We start from the raw sequence: 18,387 nt of genomic DNA, 5'->3' as shown, positions 1-18,387 counted from the left end.
TATCACTGTCTAAAACTATTTTGCCTCCCTTCTATTGTTTCCTTAATATCGTAAATTTTCCTTAAATCATACCCACCATAATCACCACCATAAAATAGGAAAAATCGAGCAAAGATATCGCATTCATAGAAATTTTTACAGCGAGAGTGTTACCTGGTGGAAGACAGAGGCGCAGAAGGCGTAACAGTAACCCAGATCGATACCGACTTCCGTTACATTTACCCCGCTCCCGAATATTGTACTTAATCCCCCCCTAAATATCCTTTAAGCCAGTCTTAGACGCAACCCTTTCGAGTGGAGCCACCAGTTACGCGAGCGCCGATCATAGTTCGCGAGCATTAGTTTGCATCCGGCTTTAGGCGTGCTTAGGCATGGTTGGCTAATGAACTATTCAAGGGCTGGATTCTTGGTGGGAAATCATCCGGAAACCGGTTCTCGGACGTTCATTTCGTCGTCTGTGAAGTTGGCCAGATTTCGTATCATTTCCCGGCACAACAAAATGTTTAATAAACTTTAATTAGAGATCACTCTCCGGGAGGTTCTTTGAAACGCGAGAGTGGATTCTTGATGCCGGGCGAGGAAGAGTATACCTATCGGGTTTCGATCTCTGTGAACTGGTGGATTTATATTTCAATAAACAACCGACGATATAATAAACGTTTTTTTTTCGCTCTCGAGGAGATACGAAACCGTCCAAATACGCTCGCCGATTCGTTTCGCCGCGCCGTTTTTACCCGCCGCGAGCAAAACGTTCGAGAGTTGTTCGGCTCTCTCTCGTGGAACCGAGCCGGTGGTTGTTCGCCGGCTTACCCGTAGAAGTGGAAGCGGCCCGTATAGATCAGACGCGAGATTCCGGTGGGGGGCTGGTTACGGTCTCTTAAAAAATATCTCGAGTCGAAAGCTGGCACGAACGCCGGTTAGTTACCGTCGCGGATGAGCGACAAGGACTCCGAACCGCCCGCGAGATCCGTCGTAAAATATTTTCTTTATCGCAAATGACGGGTGAAGGAAGACACTTAAGGCTGCCGCGTTACAAACGACTGTCGCCGCGCGACGCCACCAGGCTTTTAACGCCGCGCTTCGGTTTCATTCATAGGGTTGTAGCATCGGCGCGCGTAACACTCGCGCACGGACGCACACGCAAACGGGTAAAACGTAAACGGGCAACGTATGTGGAGAAACGTGTACGGCGAACGCATACACACGGGGATACTCGCACAGAGAGGGAGAGAGAGTGAGAGAGAGAGAGAGACCGGAGCGCGCGGGAGAGGACTCGATGCAGGGGAGCGAACGTTGCGGCGGCAACGGAGGATATCTGTCACATTTACGCAATATATCAGCGCGCTTTTCGCGCTCCGCACGCTTCAATGGCGGCACATATTTTCTTTACATCCCTCCGACCCCTCGGAAAGCCACTTTCATACGGAACCGGCTTGCACGTCAAAGCTCTTGTCAAATAAACGTTGCGGAAGCCGAACGATATTAAGTTCACCGTGGAATCGATGTCAATACCCCGGGCCGATGCTTGTTCAAATCTTATTTTACCTTCCGTAGCACTTGTCACACAGCGCCGCGTGTTTCGCTCTCTCCCTCTCTCTTGAATATTTTCGCGAGCCGGCCTCTCGCGACGAGCGTGTCGCGCGCGCCAGCTGGTACCCCCCCTCGCATTCGTCCTCATTCTTCGTTTCGCAGCCGCTGAGACAAGCCCTGCCGCGCTGCCTTTAATCAACCCCTTATTTCTTAATGAAGCCCCCGCGCGCGCGCGTATCGGGCACGCGAAAATTGAATCGACTGCACGCGCACCCGCTGAATTCGATTCGGCTCGCGGGCTGATCATTACCGACCGTTTCTACTTGCCGCTCCCGAGAAACCGTGCGCGAAAGAATGTCGCATTCTCCGCATAATTACTGCTATGATTTGCTGACCGGGCTATGGTTTTACCGCGGGACAATCGCGGCCGCGATTTGGTCAAATATTCTCAGTCGTGATTGAATGCCTTTCATAAAACTCTGCGGAATCAATTAACTTTTACCGAATCCTCGTATTAGATCTTCAGACGTCTCTGATATTAATAACATTGACATTATTTTATAATTTGAGAATATTTTTGAAGATGTTAATTTCATATCTTTGAATACATTAATTTCATGTTTTTGAAGAGATTAATTTGATATTCCAAAATATTGATTTCATAATATCGACGTAGCTTTATCATAATGCAAATATATCAGTGAAAGTTGTAAAATATTATTTATTGTCATATGGTACACACTGTGATATTATTTAAGAACATTGACAGCAAATATTACCAGCACCATGCACATTTCGAGTACGCACAAAAATTTCATTTCAACCAACGAGTGTACGGTAATATTTAAATGTTGGTGGTAAGAGAACAGAATTTCATTCCGACTTGAAAGAACGAAATGACATTTCTCCTCGACAAGTTATTTCTACAAATGTTCATAACGAGCCGGACACTTCAAAATACGGCAGAAGTTAAGCTTCCACCGACGGCAAATTAAAAGTAAATATTAACCATTTAACTGTTGTAATCTCTTTGAAAAATGTGCAAATTGCGGTAATTATATACCGCATTTAATATACTGTAATTAGACTATGTTCGTTTAATTTTCTCCGCGCCGTATTTAAAAACCTCGCTGTTATAAAATATATAATTTAATAAGCCAAATTGAGATCCTGCTAAAAAATTTGTTTTAAAAACAATTAGTTCTTACAGAAGCAGTTAACTTGTTAACATCAAGCATCGATCAGGTTAAAAGTCATTCTTTTATTAACACGTGTCGCGATTTATACGAGTCATATATCATCTAAGAAATATAAAAGTTTCAGTAGATTATTTAACATTTTTTGTTATGATATCGCAGTTGCAATAGATAAAATAATTAAAGAAATATTGTAATATAGATATAGTGAACACGCAGAAAACAAATCCTAAGAAAAATATCGTAGGAAAATATACAATTTTCCAGGTTCTCAAATATAATCGATCAGTTTAAAGATCAATCGAACTACTGAAAAAATTAATATCAAAAGCGAGCGTTCCAATCTCGCATCGCCGACTGGTGTGTACAGGCATCCGAAAGAAAGATGCCAAATTTCCGTCGAAATCTTGATCGGCTGGAGGCGCTCGAGGGGCGAGATCGTCGGCCTTAAGCGGGAATCGAATTTCCAGTGGGCGATCATCATTAAAGTGGAGCGGGCGATCAGGATCGTCGCCGCAGAGCGGATTCGCAGGTGCTCGATCCCGCGAGCGGCGTCCAATCAAGAAGTTGGGGAGTAAACGCGTCGAGGCTGATAACGGGGCATCCATTTTTACTTGGGTCCCGCCTCAGGAGCAAGAAGAACCGTAGGAAGACGAAGTAGGAGGACCGGGGCAAGGAAGACGAAGAAAGAGGATCTGGTAAGGAAGAGGAAGGAAGAAAGAGGATCTGGCAAGGAAGACGAAGAAAGAGGACCTGGAAAGGAAGAGGAAGGAAGAAAGAGGACCTGGCAAGGAAGAGGAAGGAAGAAAGAGGACCTGGCAAGGAAGACGAAGAAAGAGGACCAGGCAAGGAAGACGAAGAAAGAGGACGAGGCAAGGAAGACGAAGAAAGAGGACCGGGGCAAGGAAGACGACGACGGCGAGGAGCTGGAAAAAAGAAGGAGGAAGTCTCGCGCGCGCGGGTAAGAGGAGAGGGAGCTCGTTCGCGGCGGCAAACTCGTTTCGAGTTCGCGGGCCGGTGAGCCGAGGATTACTCGCCGGGAGCGTATATGGTATCAGGATCTTCGCGAATTTATCATGAGACTTCTTGGTCGGTGGGACGCGCGTGCGCGCGGGCTCGCGGATATCTGCGGACTCCGGAGATGGGTAGCGGCGAACGAATTTATCACCCAGCGGGATCCGGCGAACGAGACCCGCCGTAATCCGCGTTAAAGAGAAAGAGGTATCCCCGGCCTCTACGGTGTTTGGGAGCGATCGACGCGACGGGTCTCCGCCGAGGGGATCGAGCGCGAGCGTGTCGGCGCCAGGATCCAGGCAGGGATCGAGGGAAGGTCGTCGCGGGTGGGGAGAGAGGCTCGTTCAAGTACCGACAAAAGGATACGTCGATATTTACGGAGGACGTCGACACGGGGAGGGGGAGGGGCCGGGTGGCAGACGGCGCGAATCAGGGCCGAGTTCGAAGAAGCAGTGGCCGGGGAGAGGCGCGGGGCCGGCGAGGTTAGGCGAGGAACACGGCAGCCGAAGACACAGGAGGTTGCCAGGCTCGAGCAATTTCTGCCTTCCATTCCGATGCTCAACCGTCGCCAATTCCGTAGCAAGACATTCAAATCTCGCCCGTAGGACGAGAAAGCCACGTCCGTGTTTCACCATTTTGGTCGCATCCCGATGTATTGGAATTCACTTTGAAGGGGGATACTCGGGGGGGTCTGCTGCGACCAGGTCCGCGCCGGAGTCCGTCACCAGGGGGAGAGGGGTATAATCCGGTGAGTCGAAAATCCGAGGTGAGACGGAGAACCGTGGGAAGAGGGCTGACGGGATCCAGCAGCGAACAGAGAGATGGAGAGATAGCGAAAGAGAGAGAATCGAAAACCGAGAGAAAGACAGAGTGAAAGAAGGATTCGGAGAAGAGAGAGAGAGCGAAGGGTGGAGCACAGGCGCTTTACGATGATGGGGGTTTCGCTCGTAAAAGCCAATGTAGCGCCACCCCTTCGGCTCGCATTCGCTACCCTCCGCTGCCTATATATCGCTTCCTCCGGCCTCGCGACAGGTTGTCTGTCTTCCCTCAGCCGCGTACACTTCGACGTGCCCTCGCTCGCCAACGCGGAGGACCCCCCAGGAACCTTCATTATCCCGCCAGGTGGTTGGAACTTCCGATTTGCGTAATGATCGACGGGGTACCCGGCAGACTTCGGTTGATCTCGGCCCCACTGGAATTAATGGTAATAACTTCGTTATCCAGGATGCAGGTGTTCCGGCAGGTGTCTCGGGAATGTCCCCCATTTTAAAAACATGGAGCTCGGGGACTGCAGCGAACTGCGAGGAGAAACGGTTGGCCATGATCAGACACGCCTTATCCGTTCAATCTTTGTCTTGGGAGTCGTCGCTGCTTCTGGGATCGATTATTTTTTTCCGGTAAAGGATCGGCGGAGCTTAGGCAATGAAGGGCAAGAAGTATTAACAATTACTGTGCCGAGATTGTTAACTAAGCCTATCGATCAATAAATGTATCAAAAATCTTAAGGAAAGAAATCTTCAATCATAAAAATCTTGCTTTGTGGAAATGAGAAGGCTAAATTTATTTTGACTTCTCTACCATTTTTATAACAATCTATACTCCAATTAAAAAACTTATTTTGCTATTTTTAATTCAAGAAGCTTAGTGTAATAGTTTAAATATTAAACAGTCAACCAGGAATCACTCGCAACTAGAATGACCTTTCTCCATGTTAAAAATAGAAAACCACGTGCAAGTAGAATCAGTCAGCCACTGTCAGACACTACTGATTCTCTTCAAAGGATAATCACTGTTAGTAAAAATTATTCTTCTTGAAACTGACAATTATTGTCATATAAAGAATGAATGACAAGAGGTAAAGCCGGGTTTTGACATCGACGTCCTTAAACATTGCAGCCAGTCGCCATCAAGAATCACTTGCAGCCGTGCCAGTGGTCACGTTGAATGCGGGGATCGTCGAGTCGGGTTTTGCGGCGAGAAGCTATTTGTAATCCGGCGCCTTCGCCGGTTCTTATCGAGCTGTGAGAGGTCGTTCGGTCCCGCGGGAGCTGCGGTTCGATTCTTTTATCTTCCTTGATTTTCCGCTTGGAGATGAAGCGATTTAATAGTGTGCAATGAGACGGACGAAGCTACCCGGCGCAGTTGTAAAGGCAGCCATTCGTTTCGCGGCTCCGGATCCCTCGGCTGTAACACGTAAATGGAGTTTCCTCCGGCTTGTCAGGATCCCCGGTTCTCCGTTTCAAGAAAGAAGCCGCGCTGCGAATACGCGAGGTTGGAACGATCCCCCATTTCTGGCAGCTGATAATCGCGGGACGGGAGTTGACGCACTTGATGAAACCGCTGGCCGAGCCTAATTAGTCGAAAGTCGGTCTACCGTGCGAGCTTGAGCAGCGTCGATATCCAATTGGTCACGGTGATTCAGCAGCTGGCAATTAGGGCGTCCAAATTATTTGGTCGCATAGTCTGGAGGACTGGGGACATCTTTAAATAACTCGGCTGCCTCGGCAAAGGGCCTCGAGGGCCGCAGTTCCGTTTGACCCGAACAAGGGTTCACGGACGACTGTGAAGGTAATAGGGATCGACCGTGTCCGCGCGATCGATGGCTGCATCTAATCAGTTCATTAAACTGGAAATACGATCTCGAACGGAGCTGGCCGTTCGACGATCTCGCAAACGTCGCCGTCTTGTTTCAAAATAACTCCTCTTGAGACGATCAACTCGATAGCCTCGCAAAAAATAAAGATAAATAACTTGAGGAATTCTACATCGATTCTCCTACATTTTAGAATCCCTAGCTATTTCGTAGTCTTTGAAAAGACGAAGATACGCTGCAGTGGCCTGGTATTATTGGTAATTGATTTACCGAATGCTTTGGATAAGCAACGCTACCCATAGACTTCCCGATACGCGCGTGTTTATTGTGTAAACGCCGTGCTCAGAAGTGTGCCGCGTCTCGCGTCAGCGCTGGAAGTTTCACGCCCTCGTCGCCACTCATACTTAAACATTAACAAAGACGCGCAGCGATAATGTTGTTACTGGAGTCACCGCGTCTACATCAGACGCAATTAAAGATTTAGCCGTAAATTCTTCGGTAAGCTGTCCTAGAATTCGCGTCGATCCTGGAAGCCGCTGTTGAACAGCGTCGCAACAGACGTAGACGATTAAAGATTCATCCGTCTATCAGGCACGACAAGGGGATTAAAAGATGCCGTTTATAATTCCGTTTGAACCGTGCAAGGGTTTACGCGCGGCCGCGCATACAATAGGGATCGACTGGATCGGCGCGATGGACGGCTCGCGTCTAATCAGTTCATTAAACCGGAAAGACGATCGCGAGCGGCGCTTCCGCTGGACGATCTCGCAAACACCGCTCCGTCTAGTTTCAAAATAACTCCGCCGGTCCTCCTCTCGAGCCGATCAGAAGTGGCAATCGGCGCCGAAGTGGCCGACGGGGGCCGCGTTTTTCAAAAGTCCGACGCTTGCCGCTCTCTTGATTACGCGCGATGCAACCCCGGATCCGGGGGGAGGACCGGAGGGAGGGGAGGGCGAGCGGTTGCAAAGTGCTCAAACAACAATCAAGCCACGAGGGCATGGCGTTCGGTACATATTGTGGAACATCGCCGGCCGGGACTCTGCCGTCTCTCCACTCCAACCCCTTCGTCGACGGCCCGGCCGTTTAACCCCTTTAACTCCGACAGTGGACCGGCCTGACAATTCGACCGTTGACCACTGTCGTTCCAAGGGGGTTCACGGCTATATTGCTATTTGTACAGTGGCAACTATCAATTTACCGCCATCCATTAGAGGGGGAGAGCGATTTAGGGGGAGCCGTCGCCCTTGGACCGCCGTGGATTCGTTCGATTCTTCGAGCCGATACGGGGATCGAACTCGATTAGCCCTACATTTCGTCCGGTCGTCATATCGACGTGCTCAGCGTATTAACGGCAAACTTAGCACGGTAAATCGAATAATCGTTTTTTAACTTTCTGGCAGAGTTTCTTGTATACGACATTACGATTTTTATCGTGATTTTTAGCTCGTGTACTTTTGGATATGCTCTCTTGTTTGGTACGCAATTACTGTGATTCGACAATCAATTAATGTGAATTTGTGTGAGGAAATTATTTTAGATTTTTAGTTTCACCATTTGAAGTTGCGGTGTTATCAATAATTGTATTCTACGACCGTCCCTATCACTTGTAAAGGGCCATGAATAATCGTATAAATTTAATGTCATCTCGCGAAAGAACAAAGTCAAGTTTCCACTGAACATTGAAATACTTCTCTTGAGTTCCATCTGGATAGGTGAAAAGCGGCGCGGATTATTCAAGTTGGCGCTCTTCAGTAGCCTGCTGACGGTCTCCAGAGTCAACGAATTCGGAGCATTCCGCAGATTCACTGGCACACACCTGCCGAACCGTATCCGCGAAGAATACTCGCGAAGCTTCCATCGAGTGAATAAGCCGAGCCGGTATCACCTCCGTGGGGCCGGGCCAGGTATCGTTGGCCCCTGCGTCCGGTCTCTGTTTATCCCCCGCGCCGTTATGTATCGAGATCTATTTACCCGGGGATCGTATGTACACGATAGAGTGCCGGCTCCACGACGTATGTATGTACAATACGTATGCATCTACATACATCGTCGTGTTACGACAATTAGGTAACGGAATGCAGATTGCGGTCCGGTTGCTATCCGTAGTTACCATACGAGAAGGGCTCGGTACCAGGGGTAGGTTAAAGGGGACGGTCACCGATGGTGACGTCGGTGGTAGCGGCGCTCAGCCATTCCCGCCACCGTGACAATCCCACGGGATGCAAACCAATTGAAACAGTCATTTCGTAAGGGGCTGCTAAACCGGCGCGCCACTCAGCCGGCCCCCGGGTGAACGCTGTTACCCCATTCCCGGCGGCGTATAATTTAACACTTCACCGGAGGAACGGGGATTTCTGAGCCACCTCGACCGTTACACAGGTCGGAATTCGATTTTACAGCGACTTACGCGTGTCGGACGGCCTGGGTTACGCGGCGAATCGACGCCAGGGAATAAAGGGGAAATGCGGTTCCTCTCTTAGTCGATGCCTTGTCCGATTCGATCTTGCCCCGGACACTTTGTTTCCCGGAGAAAGCCGGCTCCGCGTGTTTGCCGAGAGGAGCATTGTCCTTGGACCTGGAAGGACTCTATTCCGTTCGTCCTGCTGGGAGCCGGCGACCTCGATCGCTGATAGCGAACTGGTTGGCGCAAAGGGTGCATTAAAGCCTGCGGAAAGAGACGGGGCGCGGTGATAGAGACGCAATCTGACGGACCGGAGGCTACCACAGTCTAGAGGGCTGGTGCATTCGATGTCACAGACCTGCCAAGATTTTTGATAAATCGTGTGCACAGCCAGTCGAATAGCTAAGATGTTGACAAAGCATTGGATAAATTATTTAGTAGATTATACCGACTTGGTCAGACGTAAAGTAAAATATCCAAGACTCGGTCATTTTCTTAAACTACCCAGGAATGTCTATAGACCGTGTAGAACTGTCTGACATGCGATATGTACAGTAGAATATCCTGGCTATGCTCAGACGAAGCGGACAACATTCTCCAAGCCCGCTACTGATATACGGACTAAACAGAATATCCCTGGAATGCACCGACGTCTGCAGAAAGAGACAGAATGTATCATGTACATCCAAGAAGATCCACAGCCCTACAAATAGCCCTATATAGCCACTGTACCATGATTAAGACGTACCAAGATCTCTGACAGGAGACAGCTGGTTCTAACCGGTCGAACAGGCGCAGCGACAACACTTTGAGGATCAATCTCGCAGCAACCGCTCGTTGCAGAAGAACGTCCGATCCCATTAAACGATTTTCAGCCGAAGTATCGGCGCCCGCCGTCTTCAGGGGCGGCATAAGCTGCAGGAAATTGCGCCCTCGGGGCGTCGTGCTCGCGCAGTCGATCAGCCCGTAGATGATTGCGTCTTCCGGACCTTGCGGATCGCTGGAACCTCGTCGCCGCCGTTCGTCCGTTAGCGGCACAAGGTAACCGGCAGTCTGTGACATTGTTATCGGTCCCACCGATTATCGCAGTTTCGCGGCGAATTTCCGCGGAGACCGCGCGGAAACACCGCGGGCTTTAGGTATGCCCGATCGAAGCCGCGATTGCGGCGACGGTATCGCCGGGAAGAAATCAGGTGTCGAGAGGGAACGAGGATTTTCAGAAAGGCTGTGGAGGAGGGGGGGAGCACCGGCGAAGCAGTTTACGTCACTCGGGCGCAGACCCATTTCAGACTTTCCCGTTGGCCGGCATCAGATAAGCCAATCGGGAAACAAACTTTTCGGCAGTATCGTGCCCGCCGCTCTTCCACCCCTTTTTCTTCCGAACGAAGGAGCCCGGCGCTCGCATTATATCAGCGGCCTGATCTCGGAACGACCACGCCGCACCCAGCGACGCTCCTAATAACTTCCGGTTTCTTTAATTGAATTTGATCAAGTGCCGCCTCTTCTCGCCGCCTCGCCGATCGCTAGCGAGCTATTTGTTGCCGCCCCTGTCGTCGACTCTAACGATTCATCGAGTACGTATATTTCTTTGAAGATTATTGGAGCGAATACACGACGCGTGCAGTGTATTTTGCGTCAGAAACTGTTCTGAAATTTGATGCGGATTTTACGCAGTTTAAAATTACCGCAGGTAGCAAAAGACTATAAAGACCTTAGAAATCGTTGGAAAACGTTGGGAAGACATAGTACAAATGTAAGATGATACCTGTCTTTTGCTGTTGGAATTATCAACAGAGAAAATGCACTTCCATTTAGCTCGCATTTCGTGTAATTTATTGAGAAGGATCTGAGTTGCATAAAGATCCACAGTCTATCAATAATTGTCTCAGAAAAGACGAAGCACTTGCGTATCACTACCTTCTTCTCGATGATCTTCCAATCTTCTCAGCTCCTCTATAATCTCGCAAATAAAGCTACACTTCCTTCTGAATTTATCTAATAATTTTTCTTTTACATATTCTAGAGTTTGTAGTTGTCTGACAGCATTGCAAAACATAAAGATACAGAATTCAGTGTTCGCGATGCAATTCCAGACTCCGGCGTTGAACAATCGCGCGAAAGATAGGGGACGCGCAATTGAGGATTCGCGCGTCAATTCTTCCAAAACGTGGCGCAGTAATTAAAAGACCTGTAAACAGGCTTCATAGCGCGACGCCGTGTAAAACGCGGGCACTGTTTGCGGCCCCCGCAGCGCAGAAGTAGCAATTGCGGCGAGAGTATGCCGCGCAGCGCTTGCCGAGAGCAATTTTATTTTTGCGTTTTATTATTTCATAAACAACGGTTGCGCTCGTTCACGGTAACTTTTCCCTTCTTCGTCGACGAACGACCGTTGTTTCACCCACACGTGCTAACGATCCACGCCGTCGTCTCCCGCGGCAAATTACATTAAATTCGCGTCGTTCGCCGGCGCGTTATCAAAGTCGAATCTGCAGGAGCCGGGAGACAACGTCGTAGACGTCGAAGAAACTCCTATGAATATTCGGCCAACGATTCACCTTTGGCCCCCGGCTACCGTAACGTCGACACGGAAATATTTTCCCGTGCGGAATCGTCTGCGCGGCGACGATCAAGGCGGAGAGATTTCAGTGACGGCTTGCTAATTGTTATTGGCCCGAGGGAAATTCTTTCCCCGCTCGCGAAGGAATCCCGGCTTTATCCCGGCTTATTCGAATCGCCGGCCAGGTAGCTCGCGGATGGCTCGAGAAGCAAGACAAACTGAAACCCGACTGGATTTCCCTATTGATCTACAGTGTCCGATTTGCTACGGCCGCTGTCTGCAGCGACCGCTAGACGAAGTGGACACTCGACGGTATCGATGTTGACTTATCAAGAACTTGTTCGCGATTTTTAAGCAAGATCAACGGAGGATCGTCCGCCGACTATTACCCAGTATACGCAAGCCCCAGTTCCTTTCCGTGCCTCGAAGAAACTCGCCGTTCGCTTCGAACTCTTGCCCGGTAGTTAAAACTTGATAAAGTCAACGATACGTGTCCGCGAACAATGATTCGCAGTTGTTCCATTCACACTTTCGCTGTGCCGTTTTCTTTAAGATTAACTTTGTATTCGGATACTTTTGTTACGCATTGTGCAACTTTTTATTGTGAAAGACACGAAGGAGGAGCACTGGAAACAACGTTACGCTGTCAGAGTTTGTGAAGTTGCATAAGAGTGGCGAATTTTATTTCAGTAACTGCATATAGTTTGATCATATAGATGGTAAGAGATCGGAATACATTGTTCATTCGTGCAATTATTTATCTCTTCGATATGTGATTTATTTTTGCGAGGGAACTGTTCTTGGAAGTTGTCGCATGCAATGGGTTAATAGTGATAATAGAAAGCACTCGGGTCGGCACTTGTATAATGATTTGTCTCGTCGCTCGATAGCAAAAAGGAAACGCGTGACACTAAAACACACGAATGCCCAGTTTCCATTTGCCGTCGCTTTTCATTCCACCCTTCGAATGACATACGATCCTCCTACGAATTTTATGCATCCGTGGCATTATCGGCCCCGTAAAACCGAGCGGTACCAGATCTTTACGATCCACGTGACATAACAGCGTCCTAAATGCAAAGGCAGAATTCATCGTCGTTCCCAATATTAATAAATCCGTTGTTCACAGAATATTTACGCGAATCTTTCGGCGAGCGTATCAGCGATTCGCGGGGAACGCGGCCGCGACCCTCGCGAACGTTCAGCGGGGTTATCGTCGGGCAGAGACGGCGACGTCGAAAGACTCCGCTTCATCGACGATCGTTAAGTATGCGTTGCGGGTCCGCGGGTATCCGAAGTCAACCACCGCGATTCCGCGGCGCGGAAAAGTTGCCGGTAATATTTCTGAAAATAAGGCGCGTCCCCGGCCATTGAGATGCGCCGCAGAGGATAACTTTTCCTCGGGCGGAGGCGAAGTGCGAGTTCCCCGGCGAAAATGTATAGAAGAAAGTTTCGTTCGGTTCCTACGGGTCGTATAAAACTCGTCGCAACCACGCCCTTGAGCCGCCCCCCCCCCCCCCCCCCTCCCCGCCGCCCGCGGGATAAATATCCCGCCGCCCCATTGCCAGACGAGCTGCGAAACTTCTGATCGGCTCCCAGTGCAATCACTTCGTAAATGATCCGGCTGCGAGACGTCTAACTATCCTGTAACGGAACGCCTATGGCGGTTTTCCGGACGATGGCACGCTCTATCCATTCATTAACCAAGACGACGGGCTTGTTAGTTGAAGAGGACATCGCAAACTTGGCCCTACGATCGTGTCCAAACCGAGGATGTTTACCCCACTTTCAATGGAATTTAAGAACCTCCGCTCATGGGAAATTTGACCTGGATTGGTTTTATGTGTTCCTTCATTTGTCCGAATATTGTATATTTTATTACATTTTAGGAATATAATAAAATATACAATATTCTGTTTGATTACATGTGTTGGTACCTTGCTGAACGCTTTAACTGTCTGATCGTCACTTGATCAATTCTACTGATTTTACTCTGAATCTTTCAATTGTGTTGTTTCTAGTATCATTCGCATGTTTCTTAGGGAAGGAATCGAACTATTGCATCCCGCTGACTGCAGTCGACCTCTGCACTCTACTCGCATGACCACAAGCTGCCCTATTATACTTTCCTGGCCATAGACACTGTCCACTCGTTACAAAATCTCTCTACCACTACTTAACTCGGAGCAGAGGATTCTTATCCGACTTGTCTGACCATATGCCGTCCTGTTCTACTGGACCGCGTTGCAGTACATTTATCCAAGGACAGATACGACGGTAAAGCCACTAGTAGTCAAAATAAAGCGTAGCAACGAAAGCAATACCCGCAGGATAGAGTGAGGAGTACATCCAGGGTCGAGAGCTCCCCCATAATGGAAATAAACACTCGTGGTCTCGCGCGATCTCGCTTAACACCGTAAGAGCAAAGCAATTTCGTGGACCCGGTATAAGTGATCGAGCGATCTCGCGAAGGTACACGAACTTGTCACTTATTGTGTAACCGCATCCTGCCGGCCGTTTGTCACAATTTCGCGGCGGTCACGCGTGTCCTATCTCTCCTCCTTTCCCGACGGAGATTTTCCGTCTTCCACAGCGTCCGTCGACGACCGTCGTCGTCGTCGTCGTCGTCGTCGGGGACCGGGTCCTCGTATCGTACGGTTACAAGGCCGCCCCTAAATCCTTCGACGGGGAGCGGCCCGGCGATGCCGCCCCGAAGAACACACAGAGAGCCAACCCCCTTGCCATTCGTCGGACATGCCTGTTAAAGGGGGTGAAAGCAGTATCTATCTACCTCGAGACCCCGGGGCTCCCGGGTGCAGCTTTCGAGATTTATTTATCGCCAGGCTCGGACCCTTGTCCTCTTCGACTATTCCTTACGGAACGGCGCTCAACTCCTCGGCCGCCATCCCCCCCGGCTGACTATTCGGGAAACGACACGATGAACGATCTAAGTGATAAACCTCAGACTCCGCCGGTATCCACATAATAGTTTGCGGGGAAATAAATGAACGCGGCCGGGCCGCCACCTCCGTGTTCCGCGGGGTCAATGGACCCTGACGAGCTTATCCGTCCACACGCGCGATCTCGAAGTCGCTACGCTTTCTGGATGGTTCATTCCAGGGCTGAGAGTCACGTGTTTTCACATCGGAGAGAGTGTCGGTTAATGTTCTCGTCACTTCGTATTAGAAGTGTTTCGAATTGTATAACTTGTTTCAGATGTAAAATTTGTTCTCAAGATGTTTTCTGTGATAACTGTGTAGTTTCTATATGCTACAATTTATTGGATACATTTATTTAAATTTTTTGTACTGCGACTTGCGACGTTTTTCTTTGTAGTAGAATTAATCCTGGAAGTCCTGTAGGAAATTTTTAAAATAGATTGAGTTCCCTTCATCTTTCTCTAAAAATTACTTACACAGCAGTACAATATCTACATATTAGCGCCCTGTTTTGTAACATCATCTATGAATTAATATAAATCGGTATAAACGTACTGGAAACGTTCGTACTATTATAAATATTCGACCATCCCTAAATCTTTCCAAAAAGCAAACCTTCCACAGAACAAATGCGTAAATCGTAGTGTGCGTTGGAGGAGCGTCCACGTGACAGCAGGAGGCTCGGTACTACCAGGGTTTAATTATACAGAGCGAGTCTGTCGCCGTGGGTTGCCTTTGAGTCCGGCATCGATGGAATCGCCCTGTCTTTAGAGAAAAAGAAAATTGTATCTCCGTCGGAACGAAACGATCGAGGGACACTGGCTCGATTCCCAATATCGTGATCGATCGAGCCCCGGCGAGGCAGGGGATCTAGAAATTTCATTTCGTGGGGGGTCTCTGGAGAAATTCGGAGGCTCAGCGTGTCCGGTTCACGGATGCGTTTTAATAATGGTCGCCGGCGCGAGTCGGTAACGATTATAAATTACAATCGGCGCTTATCCGCGACGTCCGCGCAGCTAGAAACGACTTCTCGATATTTTTCCTTTGGTCGTTCGTGCGGGAGAGGGGAAGGGGCGGTTCTCTCTACGAGGGAAAAGGATCGGGGCGAGCACAATACGTATGAGGCCGGTATAATACATCGAATCGGGACGAAATGCCTTTTCACGAGTTCTTTTGAGCTTTCAAAGCTCGGAACAATATCTGACTTGAGATTGGGGTCGCGGGAAGTCCCTCGGGTAAGAAGTGTTATCTACGTTTCCCCAAGCCCGGGACTAGACCCCCCGCCGACCACCATTCAAGCCACCTTCAACCCCTTTTGCCGACCAAGCACTCACCCCTCCATTTTAATCACTACTTCTGATAGCCTGCTCGATTGGATCGGGGACCTTTTCGTACACCCGGTGTGCCTCCTCGATCCCGAACAACCCGACGATTCCCATTACCGGCGCACGGATACAATGAAATTTTAGAACTCTCGCCGCGATTAGAGCCAATCAAATGAATATCCAGATGATCCATCTAATACCGGGCCGACCTGTCCGCGCGCACTGTATCAATCGTTCCCCCCGTGATGCGAGGATAATTGACACCGCCGCGCCCGAGCATCAGTTTCGGTCATAAACTATCGCGAAAATATCGTTGCGGCGTGGATCGCTTCGCACGGGGGCTTATCACGTGCCGAGTAAACGTGCTTCATATGAAATCCACTTTTATTTTAAATCATCATTTTCATATAACAAGGCTTTTATTAAAGGTAAATTCACATCTTAAGCTGTGATATTTTATAGAAACAAATAAGAAACATATATAGAAACAAAAGTACCACCTCTTTGTAATAAAAATAACAAGCTAGAAATATGCATACAAAATTAGTAAACCTTGTTAGACGAGTATATAATTCCTATTTTAACCGGTGAAATAGAGCAATGGGAATTTTCGAAATAAATTATCTTCGAACAGGAATTTCAAGGAACCGAGAACACTTAACAGCACCGAACTTCCTGGAGGACCTACAGGGCGCAGTTTTTTTCAAACGTGCATCCAAGTAGACCCAGCGAACGCGCGAACAGCTCCCGGCTAATTATGTCGGTAGAAAAAGAATTAATTTAACACGGCGTGTTCGTCAGGTCTCGTTAAACAGATTATTTAATTATGTTCCGCACGCGCGTTATGAATCCCGACAGTCTGATAACAACTCGCGCCTTTATTTCTGCCGCGTACAGCACAACGTCCGCGCGGCACTGACAATTAGTAACCTAAATAATTACTAGATAATTAGCATGCCCATAGTGGCCGATTCTTCGGGGGGGTTCGTTTTCGCGGGCGGCGCTCCCGCGGAATCGCCGCGAAAACAAACGTAATAATTATCAGGCGGGAACTGCGAGAGATAGACGGTCGCCCCGCCTCGCCGTAGCGGTGAACTAATTAAACTTGCGCACCCTGGACAATAGGTTTATTATGCATTTGCGCGACGCCCTCCCCCCCCCCCCCCCCCCCCCGCTCTTCCCCTTCGCCGCCCCCCCCCCCCCCCCCCCCCCCTCCCGGTATATACCTCTTCGGAGAGTGTTCACCGTTGTAACAGCGTTAGAGGTTTCTTAGAGCCGGAGGCGGCGCGCGCGCGCGAGCGCGAGCGCGGCGGGCTTATTGCCGCGGCTAGACGAAAGTTGGAACAATGCTTCGAGATGTCGGATCCCGTAAGGTCCATTAAACTCGAATTTCGGAATGCCACGGGTAAAAAGTCGGTTCCGCGAGGCGCCCCGGTTCGCCTGCCCTCGCGAATGGATTCTGATTTCCACGGGGGTGAGGGGTGGGGGACGGACGGCGGAGAGAAAGTTCGGGCATTTCGTTCCGCGGGAAACTTTCTGGACGTTAGATATTAATAAGCAATGGTGAAAGTTCCCGTCACCCCGTTCGACGGCGCTGCGAAAACGTATCCACAGAACCGGCAGGTAATACAGACGCCGAGCCGTGAAAAGACCCTAAAGACCGTATTCCCGGCCCCGCCATTAAACCCTCGATCGTTCAAGCGCTAATTATTCGCCGGAGTCTAATGATGCCAATTAAAATTTTCTGCGATGGGCTCGGCCCACCGGGGAATTTCAAGTTGCCGTTTTCTTCGGCTCTTTCTCCCACCTTTTCTCTTTCTCTCTCTCTTCCTCTTTCTCTCTTTCTCTCTCTCGCTCTCTCTCTCTCTCTTTCTCTCTTTCTCTCTCTTTTTCTCTCACTTCTCCTCCCACTCTCTTTCTATACCTCTCTTGCTTCCACTCTTTCACCGCGCCGATAACTTCCGCTTAGATATTTATCTCGTCGAATCAGTAATTATACTGGCCGACTTTTACGCCATTGCTCGTGGCAATGTCCGACTCGCCGGCCAGAAATTTCTCCATCGGTACACGCCGGGAAATACGAGCCGGCTTCAGACTTTATTTCGCAATTACGGGAATCATAAAAATTTGTTTTGTACGCATTCAAAGCGCCTCGATAAAGCGTTCCGGTTTACTCGTCCCATTGTTTCCATGAAAATTTTATGCATTCTGTTTCCCCGGTTACATGCCCTTGATAAAAAATAATGGGACGGATTAACCCCGGCCGGCGGCATTAAAATATATGTATGCCGGGCGCCATCTTGATATCGGGTTACGGCTTTATTCTTTTCAATTTATAATTTTCGAGTAAGCGCGGATATACGACTCGTCTGATTACGTATCAACTGGGCAATATTGGTCTGATCGATGGCTGTACCTGTTCCACTTGGCCTCTGGTTTTGTTTCATGAATCCTGTTTAGTCAGGTATTTATCCTGTTGGTTCGATACGTCTTTCTTGAACACGTATTGCCAATTTCGTATTTGCCTGACTATTCGTTGACTTGTTCTACTTACAGCAAAGTTAGGACATACTTCTCCATCAAAGTCTATTGTATATAATGGTTCTTATATACCAGGAAAAATATTAAGTTGTCAATTAAGTTATCAATCAAATTGTCAAATAAGTTGACACTTACCTTTATCAATTAAGCTGTCAAATATTAAAGCTTGCTTCTTCAATTTTTCCTTCTCTCAAAAATTTCAATTTAAGAATATAACTTCCATAGTTTCGTTTTTACTCAGTGGAAACTTTATAATTATGTCCACTCACTATCTTCACATTTTATACTATA

This window comes from Augochlora pura, chromosome 3 (assembly GCF_028453695.1).
Source record: "Augochlora pura isolate Apur16 chromosome 3, APUR_v2.2.1, whole genome shotgun sequence".
Lineage (NCBI taxonomy): Eukaryota > Metazoa > Arthropoda > Insecta > Hymenoptera > Halictidae > Augochlora > Augochlora pura.
The sequence above is the reverse complement of the archived record's forward strand: the minus strand, read 5'-3'. Positions refer to the sequence as shown.